We start from the raw sequence: 9,410 nt of genomic DNA on the forward strand, positions 1-9,410 counted from the left end.
AAGATCCAAATAGACATCTAATGGACTTCTAGAAGATTATGAACACCTTTCAATAAAATGGTGTGTCACAAGATGCACTGTACTTAAGGGCATTCCCTTCACACTCAAAGATAATGCAAAGTAGTGGCTTCGAAGTTTTCCCACTAGATCAATCAGAACATAGGAGGAGATGACCAAGAAATTTCTTGATAAATATTTCTATTCAGCTAAAATGGGCAAGTTTAGAAGAAAAATCCATAACTTCTACTAGAAAGATACTTAAACTATTTTTGAAGCATGGGAGAGGTTTAAGGAGATTGTTTGAAGGTGTCAACATAGCGGAAATGAACTATGGATGCAACTCCAAGACTTTTGGGATGGATTGACACCGGCCTCACGTAGAATATTGAGCAATGCAGTTGGATGCCCTTTGATGAAGAAGACTCCAGAGAAGATAGTTACAATTCTTGATGAGTTATCTGAAGATGCTAATAAATGGCCCTCAGAGAGTGCTGAAAGAAGAAGATCAACTGGTGTTCACCGGATTGATGCTAATACATCTGTGTAAGTATATGTTGATGATATGGCTAAAGAGATAAGGAAACTAACATTATCCTCGATACAAAGTGAGACTCGCGTAGCTTGTGATATTTGTGGAAGAGGACACCCTACTCATGAGTGTCAAGCCCCAATTGAGGAAGTGAATGTTGTGGGGAGCTACAACTTTAATGCAATGGGTGAGAGGCTCCCCAATATTTCATGGAGTTCACCTGGAGGTATTACGAATGCTCGGCAACAAAACAACTCTAGACCCGAGGGATAAGGAGGTCCATCATACAAAAATCAGCAGAGACAGCAATTTCAGCCTCAACAGTCCGTTCAGCCTGGTCTAGAGGATCAAATGAAGGCATTCATTATCAAGACAGATGAGAGGCTGGACGCTCATGGAGCAGCTATCAAAGATATGGGCACATATTTTTGAAACATGGAGAGACAAATGGGACAGATTGCAAAAATATTATGTGAGAGGGCTCCAGGCACTTTCCCTGCAGATACTGAGAGAAATCCCAAAGAAATCGGGAATGTTGTAACTCTGAGAAGTGTTCAAGTTTTGAAAGATCTCACTCCGATCCAAAATGATGTGAAACTTGAAAACGAAAGTGGGGAGCAATTGAAGAGATGTTGATAAAAAAGGGCAAGAAAAAAGCTGAGAAAAACAAGAAGGGAGAAACTTCGAGAAGGGAGGAACATGATGAGAGTGAGCATATGCCTGCTTTACCTTTCCCTCAAAAGCTATATAGAGAAAAGCTGGACAAGCGGTTTGGGAGATTTCTGGATGTGCTGAAACAGGTTCATGTAAATTTTCTATTCACAGAAGTGCTCTCACAAATGTCTGCTTATGCCAAATTCTTGAAGGAGATCCTTACAAAGAAGAGGAAAATAGAGGATACCTCGGTGGTGAAGCACACAAAGCATTGCAGCGTGATATTGCAAAATAAACTCCCACAAAAATGTGAAGATCTAGAGAATTTAACTATACCTTGCTCATTAGAAACTATAATGTTTGATAAATCTTTATGTGATTCTGGCACTTCAATTAACTTAATGCCTCTATCTATTTACAGGAAACTAGGGAAGGAGAATAGAGAGATAAGGTCTGCACTAATATCCTTGCAGCTAGCAGACCAAACAACTCTAATACCCGAGGGGATAGTGGAAGATGTGTTAGTTCGGGTGGATAAGTTCGTATTTCCTGTAGATTTTATAGTGGTGAATATGGAGGGGAACAAGGAGGTCCCCCTCATCCTAGAAAGACCATTCTTAGCAACGGTTAGTGCTATATTGGATATACACGAGAGGAAACTTATGCATAGAGTAGGTGAGGAGACTGTGACTTTTGAGATGAATGTAGCAAAGGGGGCACAAAAGGAAAACCCAGCTGTGAGTGTTGAGTAGAAAGTAAAAGGCTCAAAAGAGAAGGCTGCGATGAGGGAGAAAGATAAGTATGGCGTGTATCCCAAGAAGACTGAGAAGAATCCGTCTGCATGGATGTGTTAGTTCGAGCACGAGGAATGGAGCCCGACTTCGACTCAGACCCCGACTAAATGTTCAGGGAATTTTCCTTTATCTTATGCTTTTTAATTGTGTGTCATGGGGACATGCCACAACTTAAAGCGTGGGGTGGGGGATATATTGTATGTATGTATATTAGTTTTAGTTTTTGTTGTTGTAGTAGTTAGAGATAGAAACAAATTGATAAAAAAACTATAAAAAAATTTAAAATTTATGATTTTTCCCGACGATGGATATTATCGACAAGTTTCTTGAGGGATTAAAGTCGAAAGGTAAAAGACAAAAAGATTTTCTTTTGATAGGTAGTGTAATAATTCCCCCTTGGTTTTTCTTTGTGACGCTGTTCTTTTCCAAAGGTTTTGTTTGAACCGGGTGTAGTTAGTATTTGTTTTGTAGAGTAGTAGGAAACATTGTGCTATTAATTGAATTGAAGGCAATATCTCTTAACTTTATTATACCTTGAGAACAGTAAGTGCTTTAGTTGTGACGCTTAGACTCAGTTTTGGACTCTTGTATAAGTACCTTAAATTGTATGATCTTAACTTTGCTTAACTACTTTGACTAGAGTGTCTTGATAGTCCAATCTTGAGTGAGTTATGTGACATGTGGGTGTGAGGCTTTGTGTTATTCTGTGCGTTTCATTTGATGTCTAGAACTTATCCCTTGTGTTTACAATACAAAATAGTAGTTTTGTTCATTCTAGGAAGTAATATAGGCATTTCTTTATTGAGCCAGATATATGCTTTTGCCCACGTAATTGTTATGTATCGTAGTTAACCCCTTTGAGCCTGTAATCATGTTTCTTTGGAACTATTGAACTAAGGAGAAGGGTGCACTGTTTCGAAAAAAAAAGAGCCACTTGAATTGAAAAAGAAATAAAAAATAAGTGTATGATTCTAAAAAATGTTCCTTGATAGTGGTAACTTGATGTAACTAAGCTTAAAGAAGTAAGGAGTTAATGTATATCGATGTGAAGTTGGGGTTATGGTTTGACATAAGTGTGGGATTTTGAACAATGAAATGTATGCATTAAAGTGCTTAGGGAGGTTTATTCACTCTTAAATCCAAATGTATCCTACCCATACCGAAGCCCACATTACAACCATTTAAATTCCCACTGGATCCTTGACTGAATGGGATCGATTAGTAGAGTAGTACACTACGGACAAGCCTATGGTACGTCTTTTTATGTCATATGAATGTTGTTTCTGAGAGTGAGTGAATTCTTTCTATCTTGAGTTTCTGATTGTTCATAAATTTTATTGTGTGGAACTACTCTCTATTGTTGTATGAGGGCACTTGATTCATGAATAAAAGGTAATGCTTGACCTCTGTGTTAGAGTAAGTGAGTGGGTTATAAATATTGCATGGTTCTTTTGAGTCAAATCTTGAGGCTAGGATGTCACGGTATTGTACTTAGTCTGTTCTAACTATGCTTGGTGTGATGAGTCACGAGCACAAGGATTTTATCATTCCTTCCTCACTCAAGATCCGAGTTTGGATTGAATTTATGTTTTCCTATACTTTAATTTTATTTGTGATGAATTGCTCCATATCTATGGAGTAGTTCTTTTTAGGGTTTGATGGATTTGGTGTATTGATGATTGTTTGTGGATTATAACTCTGGTTTTATGTATTGAAGCGTTTGCGGATGATTTAACTGTTGCATCTATATTCACTTGTTCATGTAATCGAGACAAGCATAACTTGTGATATCTTTGCATTATCTTGTTGGTTGAGTTCATTAATTCTTCTTAGTAATCGAAAGAGGCTAGTTGAATCATTGATTAAACCTAGTTAGGAGAATAATCAAAAGAGGTTTTCTTAAAGACCAATCCAATACGCATTCTTGCATATCTTCACGTGCTTAAATTGGTTCATCTTATGAGGTTAAGACTTTATCGAGAGAGGAGTTTTTGCTGAACGTTTGAACTAATAATTGAGTGAATTCAAGAGACTCACTTAAATATTAGAAGTGAATTATCTAGATTTAGATCTCAAACAATTATCTTACACCTATCATATCAACCCATATTTCCTCCCACTAATAACTTTCTTGCTTATCTTTGTTTCGATTGTCATTAGTCAATAGCTTTAGATTCTTAGTTAATTTTAGTTAGAAATTATATAAACCTCAATTGTTTATTCTCTTGGATAGCGATCAAGATAGAAACTATGATAATACTATTTAAATCCAATCCATGTGGATACGATATTATACTATACTATATTTGATTAGTGAGCATAATTTAAGTGTGTGTTTTGCACTCGTCACTTATGTCACCGGGAAGTTGGTAAAGATACCTTTCTTAGCAGGAAAGTCTCTTACTCCCTCCGAAAAGTTTCTGACGCTTGATTAGACGTATGTCTCCCCACATTTAATGCCCCGAACGTGCGTTATCTCACAATTCAGCAACACTTTTGCCGGTGATCGAGGTAATTATGGCCACGATTTTAGCCGCCTATTCCTTTACTTATACGCATCAAACCTCTGCATTTACACTTCATAATTTTCCAAACTCTCAAACTCTTTTTACTCAACTCATACTTGTCTTTAACTTTCTCTAATCTTCTTCTTTAGAAAAAGCCTTTCTCTCCCTTCTGATAATAATGGCCTCTTCTTCCAGAAATCCCAGTTCCTCAAGGAATAAAAGTAGTGCTAATGATGCTGCTCCTCCCACGGTGAGCACCATTATTCCAAAGGAACTCATCACAACTAAGGACTTCGAAGAGAAGCATCCTTCCGCTAACCCTCACACATGGGTTGTTGGCGTGTATCCTTCTTCCATCTGTCCTTCCAGCATTCCTGCTATGAAGAAAGATTGTTATTGCGATGATTTAAACATTATCTTTGCTATGTATTTTTACACGTATCCCTTCACTTTGGGACCATTCTCCTTGAGTTGGGAGCTTGACTCCTTTATCGTGGAGCTCTGTATCAGTTACCAGGTATGCCTGGCATAGGTAAGTCCTTTCGTATGGAGGACAGTCACTGGTCTTCGGTGTTTATGGCAGGAGACAGGAGAAGAGTTATCCCTGGCTCGATTAATGAACCTTTATTTCCCAATGTTTTTCCGCGGGGGAATGATAAATTTTAGCAAACGTGGCCACTATGCTTTGCTAACTAGCATGGATGATGACAACGATCATGGGTGGATGGAACGGTTCGTTGCCGTTTCCACCAGGGACATCATTCCGGCCATGACTCCATCCTTTCCGGAATTATGGAATCATACTCGTAAGTTCACCATTTGTCTTTTCTTCTAGTTAAAGATCACCCCATGATGTTACTGACCCCTCTTCTTTCACTTATTTCAGCAACTCGGTGGATACCACCTAGGGTTCAAGGCTTGGACCAGTGGGTCCAGAAGATTTCGGATGTCACTACGCCCGAGACCCGCACGTGGAAAGATTGGCCCTTAAATATGGGTGGAAGGCCAAAAATCATGGTAGGTTGAACTTATATTGTTTTTATTTCTTGTGTAGGAAAGTTGTTTAACTTTCTTACCTGTTGAATTCAGTTCTACGGCAGGGCGCTGTTACCGTCCCCAAGGAGGACGTTTTGGCTGTTCATGTTGATGCGACAAGGCTGCTGCAGGAGGCTTTCACCCGAACATGTGTCTCCGAGCCTGCTTCTAGTGCAAGTGCTTTTCTCGGAGTCCCCGACCGAAAAAAAAAGCAACCACAGAGGCGTCGTTCCTCTGTAATAAGGGGTAAAAATAAAAAGGCAAAGGGTTCTGCATCTGAACCAACCGTGGGCCCTGTGGTGACTAGCATTGCGCCCAAGCCGGCCGTAGATACCGTGGTGATTGTTGATGATGGACAAGCCAGTGATGAGGGGCCTTCTTTACATAAAATACAATGACCTTTATCAGCTCAACGAAATGCTCAATCTGTTGAGTTAGTTACTCAAACCGAGGATGACGTCCCGGCGCTCTAGGGGGAGTTTGATATAGTGGAAGATGATAAATCTCGCTTGCGAGTCCCAGTCGTCATTCCCGATACCGTAAGGCTGGGTACCGGGTCTTTTTCGCCTTCAGTTGGTGAGCAATCAACAACCAGCACTGCTTTTGCCACAGCTTCTTCGCAACCTACAACGCCAAAAGCTTCACCACCTCCTTAGCCTTTGCCACCAACAACTGCTACATCATCTCTACCAGCCGTTGTCATATAACAGGAGGATGTCCCTCTTCCCAGTCCCCAATTCATGGAAAATGGGGGCATAACTATTCTGCCCCCTCTGATGATCCTCAAAGGAGGAGGAGTGTTACCCTCTCCGTTTCTACCGGATGACATCGATGTCCCATCCAGTGGAACTTGCTAATTATCTGAAGCCTCTGGCTTCATAAAGGGATAGGAATAAAATACAATCTCTCTCGGAAGAGTGTTTGATGAATAATGTCATGCATAACGCGGCAGCATTATGATCTTTGTTCCTTCTGTTGTTTCTTTTATCTTTGTTGTGGCAGGGTTTTTAATTTGTACTTCTATTTTGCATGCTAGCTTCCTTTCTTCTGAGGGTCTTCAGTGATTGATCCTTGATAAAGAAAAGCTTACCTCTGCACGGGATCAGTTGTTGGCCGAGTGGGATCAGATTGATGCCCGTTTCCTGGAACTAGAAGCACGAGCTGCTGAGGATGCCGAGTTCGAGGCTCGGTTGCAGAAAAGCGATCAAGAGGTAGTGACCCTTAGCTAAGAGACCGCCCAGCTAAGGGTACAATTTGAAGAAGTTAGGGCAAAGTGGGTTGAGGTCGACAATGTCATTCTTGTTGCATCCGATCGTGAGGCTGTCTCTACTTAAAGATTGAATAACTTAGAGGCGGCCTTGAACTTCAAAACTACTGCGGAGAATTATGCCTGGTTGGAAGAGAGGCATAATAACGTCATTGAGCACAATAGAGTTTTTAACTCTATTGTTTGTGTCTTTCATGTCATTCTCTAGGTCGCTAGATCTGAGCGGGATCATCTTTTGACCGAGGTTGACCATCTTAAAGAAGAACTTTAGCACCGAGTGGATTCCCTCATTATTGAAAAAACATATTCTATGTATAGTATGAGGAGAAAAACCTTGGAAGAGGCCAAAGCGGGCGTCATTGACTTTGATGCCGAAATCGCTAAGGCCCGCGAGATGGAGTCGACTGCCCGAAGGGGTCTCCGGGTCTAGCCCGATGCTACCGACTCTTCTGGTTCCAGTTTCGAGTTTTCGAGAATTGAAGAAGAACCGGAAGGTGATGATTATGAAGGCCAAGATGGTGAAGGCCAAGATATTGAGTCGGCGGTAGATCCGCCCACTTCTCCTAGGGGCGCAGATACTTCTCTTCCTCCGAATTCCAGGGATGCAGTAGTTTATCCTTCCACTTTCTTTTCTATATTTTTGTACTCGTGCTTCTTGGCACGTTTGCTATAAATAGAAATGCTTTTTCATTCAAGTATTATGCAAGTTTTTCTCTTTGCATTTTTTATCTAAGTATTCTCGCAAGTTTTCTGCGTCGAAATATGCGAGGCTTCGGGCATGCTTTTTCCCCGATAGTAGTTAGATTCCGGGCATAAATTCTTCTGAAATCAACCCTTTAACATGAGGGTTTCATAACATAGGGCCCTCTTATGTTTACAGTGCTCTTGAAGAGGACGTCTCATGTTCATTACGGCACTAGCATTTGAAGTACTTGTTTAACTTTCAAATGATAAAATTAATTCATCATTCAGACAAGAAACAAGATAAATATAAAAGAATTTTATTTTATTCCTTCTATTTTCAAAGGTACATAAGCATTCGTTGTGCTAGAAAGAAAATGCCATTACTTGTGGCTAACTTGTACCACTTGTTTCTACGGAGCTGGCCGTGTAGTCCCCAATCCCGATGATACAATTTTATTTCCGGGTTCCGGGTTCCGGGTTCCGGGTTCCTGGTCGATATGGCAGTCATTGTTGCCGTATTCTCATATCATCCCCCCCCCCCCCCCCCAGTGTTCGAATGCGAAGAATGCAAATTTGAACACTGAAAGTTTTGTTCCTTCGAAGATTTCACTAGTGAATGGTTAGATAATATTTAGTTCGATAGTAAACTTCACTTCCCCTTATGAATTTTTGCTATCGAGCCAAAGATTATCTAACAATCCCCCAATGGCTTGAACTTGTGAATGGTCGGGTAATCTTTGTCTGACAGCGAACTTTATTTCCCGATAGAAACTTTGCTACCGAGCAAAAGACTATCTAACCGCTCCGTAGTAGCTCGTTAATTGTATGCCTTGTCATTTAAAGGTCTTATTTTTGCTGACGAAGCTCCTTTCATAGTAAGCTTTCCATTGCTACCTCGTTAAAAACCTTGCCAGAAAACCCCATTTGGGACAAACACTGGACGAAGGGAAAATGAGTGTAGCACATACTTTCAGTATAGGCGAGACTCATCAGCAAAGTATCTCTTGAGGTGTGCCGCATTCCAATTGCTCGGTAACTTTACTCCGTCTTAATTTTCCAACTCATATGACCCTTTCCCGGTGATAGCTGAAACCCAGTAGGGGACTTCCCATGTTGGACCTAGCTTCTCTGCATTGAGCTCTCGGGTGTTCTGAGTTACTTTCCTTAAAATCAAGTCTCCTACTTTGAAATAATGGAGGTTTGTTCTTCGATTGTAATATCTTTTCATTCTCTTCTTTTGGGCTATGATCTTTATATGCGCCAAGTCCGTACGCTCATCGAGCAGCTCCAATTTATCTAATATTGCTTCATTGTTGTTTTTTCATCCTCCCGAAAATATCTCAAAGTAGGTTCCCCTACTTCCATCGGGATCAAGGTTTCTGCTCCGTACACAAGAGAGAAAGGAGTTTCCTCCGTGCTTGATTTGGCCATTGTTCGATACGCCCATAGTACTCCTGGCAGCTCTTCGGGCCATTTGCCTTTGGCTGCTTCTAATCTCTTTTTGAGATTTTGTATAATCACCTTGTTTGTTGATTCTGCTTGACCATTTGTGCTCGGATGAAAGGGTGACGATGTGATCCTTTTGATTTTTAATTCTTCAAGGAACTTCGTGACCTTTGTGCCTATAAATTGTGGCATGTTGTCGCAGGCTATCTCTATTGGTATCCCAAATCTGCAAATTATATTCTAATAAAAAAAGGCCTACCACATCGCATTCGCCGATCTTCTGATAAGGACATGCTTCAACCTACTTAGAAAAATAGTCAGTTAAAATCAAAATAAATTTTACCTTACCGGGGACTGAGGGCGGTGGACCTACTATATCCATACCCCACTTCATGAATGACCATGGTGACAAAACTGAGTGTAATGACTCTGGCGGTTGATGTACTAATGGTGCGTAACATTGACATTTATCACATTTTTGAACATAAGTCTTA

At 40.5% G+C, this 9,410-nt stretch overlaps 1 non-coding gene across 1 annotated transcript; it reads right to left on the bottom strand.

The window, feature by feature from the left end:
- Window positions 1–217: 217 nt before the first annotated feature.
- LOC142177847 (small nucleolar RNA R71) lies at window positions 218–321 on the bottom strand. Its single transcript, XR_012706393.1, has one exon. It is a non-coding gene; the product is annotated as a small nucleolar RNA R71 (small nucleolar RNA).
- Between the last annotated feature and the right edge of the window lie 9,089 nt (window positions 322–9,410).

The sequence above is a fragment of the Nicotiana tabacum genome, chromosome 23 (assembly GCF_000715075.1).
Source record: "Nicotiana tabacum cultivar K326 chromosome 23, ASM71507v2, whole genome shotgun sequence".
Classification (NCBI taxonomy): Eukaryota; Viridiplantae; Streptophyta; class Magnoliopsida; order Solanales; family Solanaceae; genus Nicotiana; species Nicotiana tabacum.